This window comes from Micropterus salmoides, unplaced genomic scaffold (genome assembly GCF_014851395.1).
Source record: "Micropterus salmoides isolate LMB-PRFRI ecotype aquatic unplaced genomic scaffold, ASM1485139v1 Ms_hic_scaffold_12, whole genome shotgun sequence".
In the NCBI taxonomy this organism is placed as follows: domain Eukaryota; kingdom Metazoa; phylum Chordata; class Actinopteri; order Centrarchiformes; family Centrarchidae; genus Micropterus; species Micropterus salmoides.
The window spans coordinates 31,435,968-31,444,681 of record NW_024040263.1 but is presented as its reverse complement, the minus strand read 5'-3'; positions in this window follow the sequence as shown (position 1 = coordinate 31,444,681).

Here is an 8,714-nt window from a genome sequence, read left to right as displayed (position 1 = left end):
AAGTGGCAGGAATTATCTTCTCCGCACACACAAGAGGCCTACACCTTAAACACACCGACTTGCCCCGCCTCTCTGTCTCCCCCCTCGCCCGTCTACTCCACTTTCTCCATCAACAGTACATTTTATAAAGTCGCCTAAAAGACACAGAACTTCTCTTCTTTCTGCATTTTTCCACCCATGAGCCGTTATCACGGCAGCAGGCTTGTTAATCACGCAGCCTACCAAACAACGGAAACCAACATCTGCACTCTGTGTGTTCAATGTTGCTTTACCTGGTCCGTGCTTGTAAAATATCCACCGCGACTTGTAACATCATAGGCTACCAAGTTTTTAACCGAAGTATGTGCGAGTGAACACATGCACATAAGACAACCGCTACCCCCACACCTCCCACCCCAGAGTGCGTGCCGATGCCAGCGTCCATCCCGATTTTTCAATGTAGACATCGTCCGATGGAAATTTTGTAGACGTTGCCCAACCTAGTAGCCTGCAAACTGACATTAGTTTAACAGTTTTTAACTGGGGTTTGCTTATTCAGCAAGCCAGGACACACCATCCATGGCTTGTAGGCAAATGTGTAGGTTTGGTAAACTGTAAATGCCATTTCCAGGATTATACAGGTACAAATCCACCTAGAGGGCAGAGTAGTATCTAGCATCTAGCCTGGGGCAAAAAGTCTGCCAATGACTTCATGCTGCTTGTAAAGCTTAAGTATTGTGAACACTAATAATAACAGTAATAATTGAAGAAATTTAAATGATCAACAACTACTCAACAACTCTTCTATTAATAATAATAATAATTGTCGCTGTGGGTTTCAGGCAGTAGGTGGCTTGCAACCACTGACCCAGACAGCTCAGCAGAAATTGACAGGAGAGAGGAGAGGGACGAGAAAGAACAAAACTACGGGGGAGTGAAGAACTCGAGTTAGTAACATGCATTAATGGGATAAGAAGTCATACAGAGGGAGAGAAGGAGAGAGCTCAGTGCACCATGGGAAGCCCCCCAGCAGTCTAGGCCTATAGCAGCCTAATTAAGGGATGGTTCAGGACTCACCTGAGCCAGGCCTAACTATAAGCTTTATCAAAGAGGAAAGTCTTAAGCCTACTCTTAAATGTGGAGATGGTGTCTGCCTCCTGAACCCAAACTAGAACCTGGTTCCAGAGGAGAGGAGCTTGTTAGCTGAATGCTCCCATTCTACTTTTTGAAACTCAAGGAACCAGAAGTAACCCTGCATTCTGGGAGCTCAGCGCTCTGGTGGTGTAATAGGGTACTATGAGCTCTTTAAGATGGTGCCATTCAGGTCTTTGTAGATGAGCAGAAGATGAGCAGAACTGTCAACATTCTTCTTGTTTTATTGGCGAGTGACTTCCCATCACAAAATGTTACCGCTAATGGTCCACATACTGCCACCTGCTTTTACTGGAGGGGAATGTAGCAAACATATCAAATACACCCAAAGGGTTTTTTATTTTTAGAAAGGTTAAAAATACAGGAGATGTACGGAGAAAAACAAAGATGGTTAACAGGTATGAGCAAAGTGCAGAGAGGCTAATACAGCATAAGTACTGAAAAACTTAATCTTTTGTCAGTGGACATGCCGCACATTTATTAGATTAGATTCTCCAGTTAAATCGTTCAGTTAATTTTACGGAAACAGTTCAGACTTACTAGTATGGTAAACAAGAAATAAAAAATAAAAAAGCATACTTTTTATACCAATAAACAGTTTCATAATAGCCTATTTCTTATCTTTGCTGAGCAAGGGTTTTATGCGAAAGGAATTAATAGACACCTCTCAGATATAGGCAGGGTGAGTTCAGGGACTGAAGCAAATAATAGCTCGTGCTATTAATTGAAGATTTACGGTACGACTCTCTTCTTAGTTCTTGTCAGTACGCATGTTGCATCAACTGGAAAGTCTTAAGGGACTTTATTGGGCAGCCTGAAGATAAGAAATACAGTAATATAATAATCCAGCCTAGAAGCTGAGTAACATACTATGCATGATATGAAAACATTCAGCTCAGCACAATGGATTAATGAATTAAAACAGGAACTGACAAAAAAATGACAGGTACCCTGTGAGTATATTCAAAACATCTCACCATATCGCACTGCATGTTTCCTCTCGGTCTATCTAACATGTTGAATGCTTTTCCTACATTTAAAAAGCTTTTTATGTCCAGCAGGGATTATGCATTTGAAAAGAACACTTTTATGTTTTGACACCTGCATATTCTCTGTTTAGACTTTTCCTGTGGTCGACAGTTGCTCTGCTGCTCATCTCTGATGCAGCATGAGGTCACTCAACCAATGACACCATACCAAATCATGGAAAATATTCAGCTGCCACTTCTTCTACTGCTAGTACATCACTGCAGACAAAGCTCTCAGGTGCGTCATGGAACGCATTGACATACAGCTTTTTATTTTCTTTGACAAAGTGTGCCACTTCCTGAAGTTGTCATTTTTATAACAGTCCTGAGAGGTGTGCCCCTCTGTATTTGGCAGAAATGTCCCCATAGAACGACGACCTGTTCATCAAAACATTACTCTTCAGCATATCTTTGGATAAAGGCTTCATGATTACCTTGAAAATAAAAGGATCCTAATGGCGGCTTCTTCAAAAAACAAAACATTTCTTGATACTTGCAATGATGCTGAGTGCAGCAATGACACAGCAACTAAAATTCTGAAAGGGCACTGCTCCTGAGGTTTGCCGAGGAGATGGCCCCTGAGTTGATTTTAGACTTATGTTCTCCTTTGGCAGCGTGCCCCACTGCCCCATGATTGAATGCCATTTGACATATTTTCAATAGGTTCGTAACCTTTTTCCTGTACTCCTGAATATACATCAGAGCAAGTCTCAAGAGAGGCGTTGATCCTTCCTTTTCTTTTTAGCTCTCTGTTACTGTCTTTACGCTGTAGGGTACCTCCTTTTTCTTGACAGACGGAAATGTGCAGGGAGAGCTGATCTATAAACCCCTCAGTTATGACTGAAATAACTTTGTGTGTAACACGCATAAAAAATTGAAAATCTGGAAACCTCCGAGCGAATGACTGTTAAAGCTTGACAATCAGAGTTGCTGGATTTTGTCAATGGAGCCATCTTAATTTTACTGAAAAGCAGACAATTCTTAACGGATCAAAAGGAGGATTTGAAAGTTTGTAACTGGGCCTTTTTCCTGCCGTTGTTCTGACGTTGTTGAAGCCTGTCAGCTACAGACATAAATAGCTTCAACATAACTTTGTTTTATACACAGCTTTTTCTTCTAAGAGTAAATCAATACAAGACACGGGAGGATCTGGATTTTGGATTATATGACGCATACAATTCTTCTGCAATGACAGGACAACTTCAAGAACCTTTACATGTGTGGCAGGGTGAAAGATATCAAAAGATGCTGACTGGCTATCAGTGAGCCAATGGCCTTTTACAAAACATGTTTAGGTATGAAATCTGGCTAATGAGGTCTGGCTTAGGAAATTACTCACCTTTAAAGCCACTAACCGCCTTCACAAGTGCTTGAGGCAGCCGATAACTCAGAAAAAAGGTGGGGATTTCATTTGTAGCTGATGTTACACAGTAAATTAATTAAATGGCCTTCCAAAGGCTTAAAGAATTGCCAATTAAACATTAAATATCACAGTTGAATACTGAAAATGTCACTTTCCAAGCATCGTACTGTGTGTGCCATCCTACTAGTGGATATGAGTGATAGTACAGTGGCTAGTGACACATTTTCCCCATCCAACTGTCAACATTTCCCTGCGTTAAACTTACAAAAAGTACAACAAAATCAAAGTACATCTGCACAGGGAAAGGGATGACAAATCCTTTGTAATACAGACAGTTTCCCCCAGTCCTATGGGGGAACCACAGGGATTGCTGCTACAAAAGCACAGTGCTTCCTGCAGCTGCAAGGCGCCACCTCAGGTAACAAGATGATGCATGCTCTTCATCCAGCTGTCAAAATGTTCTGCAGTCTAAAGGCATCTGCACACACACTGCATTATGTAGTTTACAAAAACAGTTTAAGTACCCTTACAGGATAGCTACAGTCACTACCACTGCTGAAACAAACTCATACATGGGACTGTGGGCTCTTGTCGGAGGACCTGCTGTGCGTAGGTGGCACCATAACCTGTATTTACCCGAGAATAGCCTGCGCAGCTGTGCTTGAGGTCTCAATTGAATGGGGAGAAGAGGATTCCCCTGCTGACATGGCACAAGTGTTACAGTACACATGTTGCTCAATTAATAAGATGTCTTCACAGGACCAGGAGGAGGGAGGGAAGGTAGGAGAGGGGTTTGCCTCAAGAGGGAGGCCTTTGGGTTCATGGCCCACTTTCACCTTCAGATAGATTATTTATTACTAGTTATTTGTAATTGTGTCAGCTGCTTCTTAAAAACTGTAATTATATAATTATATTATATATTACAGTTATATTAGAACGGTAATTATATGTGTAAACAAAACACACACCCACATGTCTTACTTTTTATTTTACCCTGAAGGCACAAAAATCACTAATGACCTTCATCAGCCTCTGTACAGCAGGAAGTGCAACAACAAATTCTCCATAAGCAATAAGACACATTCTTGCTCATTTGAATCATTTAATCAAAACATTTAAGTTGGGGCTGTAAAACCAAAACTGTGAGCTGAAAGCTGATTTAAAGCATCGATGAGCTAAAGAAAACTGCAGTTGGGTCACAATACTGTAGGTTCACCATTACAAGCAGCAGCTCTCTTATACACAAATTTAATTGATCCATGTCAGAGGAAAATGTCTCTTACCATGTGACAGACAATAAAGATACCTATTGTTAATATAAAAATATTGATTGTAGCAGCTTTGATCTACTGACTCAAGAATCTTTAGAAATTAAGTTATATTAAAATTATCCATGTGATGATCCCACTCACGATCACCGTAGCAGCTGTTCAGCAAAAGATACACAATCTCAGTTATAGGAAAGATCAGGGTCATGGTTAGAAGAAACTAACGCTGACTGTAGGTAAAAGACCTAATGCAAATTGTGGTCTCTGGTGTCAAAGCTAGACACTTTGTACAACCAACCATCAACCCTAACCTCTTCGCTAAATGGTAATTAACAAGTAAAATAGTTGGTCTATACAGAAAGGACACTCCTGGGTCCCTGGTCCTCCTTGCTGTGGTTTGTCCTTTGCTATTATGGCTTGATTTATTAGCCTTCGTTGACCAAATGTCAATTAACGTCATTCATAGCCCCATTTTCTGTCTTTGAGTTGAATAAAATGAAGGAGGCAAAGGAAATGAGTGTCCTGAATGTGAAAAGGGTAGTTTTTCTTTGAAAACAGAGCATTGGCCGGGACAAAAGCTTTTAAAAATTGAGAAATGTTAGCACCTAGTGAATCATTGAGTCACTGGTATTGATCAACAATTCTGTCAAAGCCCTGCAGAAATATTCTCAGTCATTTCGCAGTACGCCGCAGCACAAATCACCTTAATTGCCGCTTTAACTTTTAAGGTTTAATTTCATTTAAGTGATGAAAATCATTAAATGTTTTTGAAAGGAATTGACAATGTAATAGATCTTTTTGAATGTGTTCTCCTTTTATCCAAGAACACAGAACCAACTATTCCAGGGACTAAAGACAAATTCTGACATGCTAATGATTCATAAAAACTCTTATAAAGCTGGCTACAAAGTACTTCTGAGCTACAGGGGGCAGACAAATATTGTAAACCCCCATTGAAAGACAATATTTGCTGAAATACATTGATCACAATTACAAACACTGCCTCAAAGGTGGAACAGGTTAAACAACAACCAGCTGCATTTGTCAGCTATAAAAGAGTTCAAGCAATCAGCGCTTGATTTTTCGTGTGTGTGTGTGTGTGTGTGTGTGTGTGTGTGTGTGTGTGTGTGTGTGTGTAATTGTGGCCCGGTCTTGCAGAGGGACTAACTATCTAGTTTAACGACCTTTGTTATTTTAGTTTATATTGTGCTCATAAGAAAGTTTTTATAAAATTACAACAAACTAACGGACATTAAAAAAAACTGGACTCCCTACTGGAATAGCACCTGTTATTCCAGTAGGGAGTCCTGGTTTGTTATAGCATTTCTATAGTCGGCTGTGTGCACTGTTATTGATGGGAACTTTCTGCACCAGGGCCCCCAAACAGGTTAATTTGGCCATGCGTGTAATCTTGACGTATGCGCATGTGTCAATTCACTCTCAAAACTCCCCAGTAACTCCAATCCTTCCTGTTATCTTCTCCAGTCTCTCTCCCTTGTCCCCTCGTCTCTGTGCTTTTTTGATCTCAGGACTTTTTTTTTCTTTCAAATCTGCATATTTCCCTGCCCACTCTCATCTTTCCATTGTGTTTGTATGTAGTGGTCTGAAAGTAGCTTTACGCCTTCATAGTGAAGCCTTGGGATTTCATGCAACATCCAACCCCTGACCCAAACCCAGGCGATTTCTGAATTACCAGTGGCTTGGCAGCCCGCTAAAAGGACACAACATATAAATAAGTAACTTTTGGAGTAACCAGAAGGTGTATTCCTCCTCTTTTAGCTGAGGCTTATGACCTCCATCCGCCTCCAGTCCTGGAATAATGTCTCCACCCTCCCATCCAATTTCTGGTCAGACAGCAAACAAGCTCACCTCCCATAGTGTAAACTTTATATTACGCGTTACTGAAAAATTTCATCATATTATTGTAATGTGTTCCTCAGTATGTGCCAACCTTAATCCTGCCAAGAACAGCAAACCTTAACAAGCTGTCCACAAAAAGTCAGGGGCTACTCTGAGCTGTCCTGCTTTGGTTATTCTGAAACAAGCAGACAATGTCAATGGCGCTAACTTTCTTGTTCACAGCTCCTCTTCTCCTCTCCTTTACTCCACTCCCCCCCTCTTGTCCTATTCACAGAGTATCTTACGCCCTTTTATCCCCTGCGGCCCTCTGCATAGCTCATTTATGAAGTCTAGAAATATCTGCCAACTCGGCTTTCCCACCAACCTCTCCCTAAAATAGCCATTGAAGCAAGCGTGGAGGGTCTTCATTTCGTCATGCAGCAATATATCCAGGTCATGTCTGTCCTCTTTAGAAGAAGAACAGGCAATTTAGAACCCAGGGGTGGTTGTCAACAACAACCCTGGGCAAGTACACGGACAGTGTTTGCTGATTGAAAGATGCCCTTTAATGGTGTTCCTGACATTCAAATGAGAAAATGGAAGGCTGAGACGGACTGAATATGGCAGGAAAGAGGAATGAGGGCTTAAAAAAACATGAAGTTATGGAAACTGGGATGTACAGCGATGGGGGGGGGGGGGAGTAAAACTAATTTATAGAGAGAAAAGAACAAAGTGAAGTAAAATGTTCTACTTTGCTACAGGCTGCAGATACCATGACCACTGTGATAATCCCAATTGTACAAGACTTTTTCTTTTTGATTTATTGTGGAATATTATCAGTAAAGTCACAGGGAATTTACTGGAAGTTAGACATTCATTCTTCTAATACTTCTCAGAGTAACCTCCATGCATTCGCAGCTCACTCAGCCCATCTATGGAATTCATAAACTTAATAAACTCAATATTCCAGTGCAATTTGACAACATAATTCAAATTTGCTGCATAGTAATCTGCCGTTAGAGGAAATAAATCACACTCAGCCTCCTTACAGTGAGTCACGACCAAGAATTGGTCCTTTATTAATGCCAGTCAATCACTTCACGTGAGCATGGCTTCACAGCATGAAACTAGAAGTCTAGGCAATGAATGAATATTGTGTTCCACATCAACACTTGCGACCTCCAATCAATATGACCTGGAAGTGCTCACATTGGATGCACGGAGTCACTTAGCTGGCCACAGTCTAGCTTAGGTCCTTACCTGTACACAGCCGTGCAGCTAGCAGCTTTGTGAGGCTGAATATAAGTATGGGGGTGCTATGCTCACTCTTTTGGTCCCTCTGACATCGGAGCGGAGCCAAAGCTGCCAATCGTCAGACAACCAATGAGTAACATCCCTGAACCAGGCCTGGTGCTAAACCCAACGCATGAAACTGTTCCATTCCGGCCCTTTGGATTCCTGCAGGGTCGTCATTGGCCTGCAGCTCCTGGACCCCGTGAACTACACTAGCACTCATCATCCAGGGAATCCACTTCCAAGCCCACAGGTCACCGCCCACATCCTCTCAAAACCTTGGTTATTGACAGTGACTCCATCATCATCACCATCATCATCAGGAAAATCAGAACATGTTCAGCAATGACATGTTTCCTGGGTGTCATTGTCTGCAACATAACCAATAAAACCCATGAGATTCTAGCTAGTGAACCAAAGATTTCCAGAGTTGCCACAAATGATATCCATAAATAGCAGTCTGAACTAGTGAAAACCAACTTTATCTACTTGTTCACCACATTGAAAAGATCAGTGAGTCACATTTATGTTTCCAGTCCCATCCCTTCCTGTGGCTACTGTCACTGCACACCTGGCTCTTATCAGCCTGTGCTGCCTATAGTGTTTCATACAATGACCCTTTTAACCTCTTTTTGGGACAAAGGCAGTTATTCATGAGTGATAGCATCCAGTGCTACGACTGAGTAACGTGTTATTGTAATATTATTACTTTTCCCAGTAACTGTAGTGTAATGGATTACTAATTCCAAAACAGTAATACTATTACAGTTATTAATCCAAGTAACGCTGCGT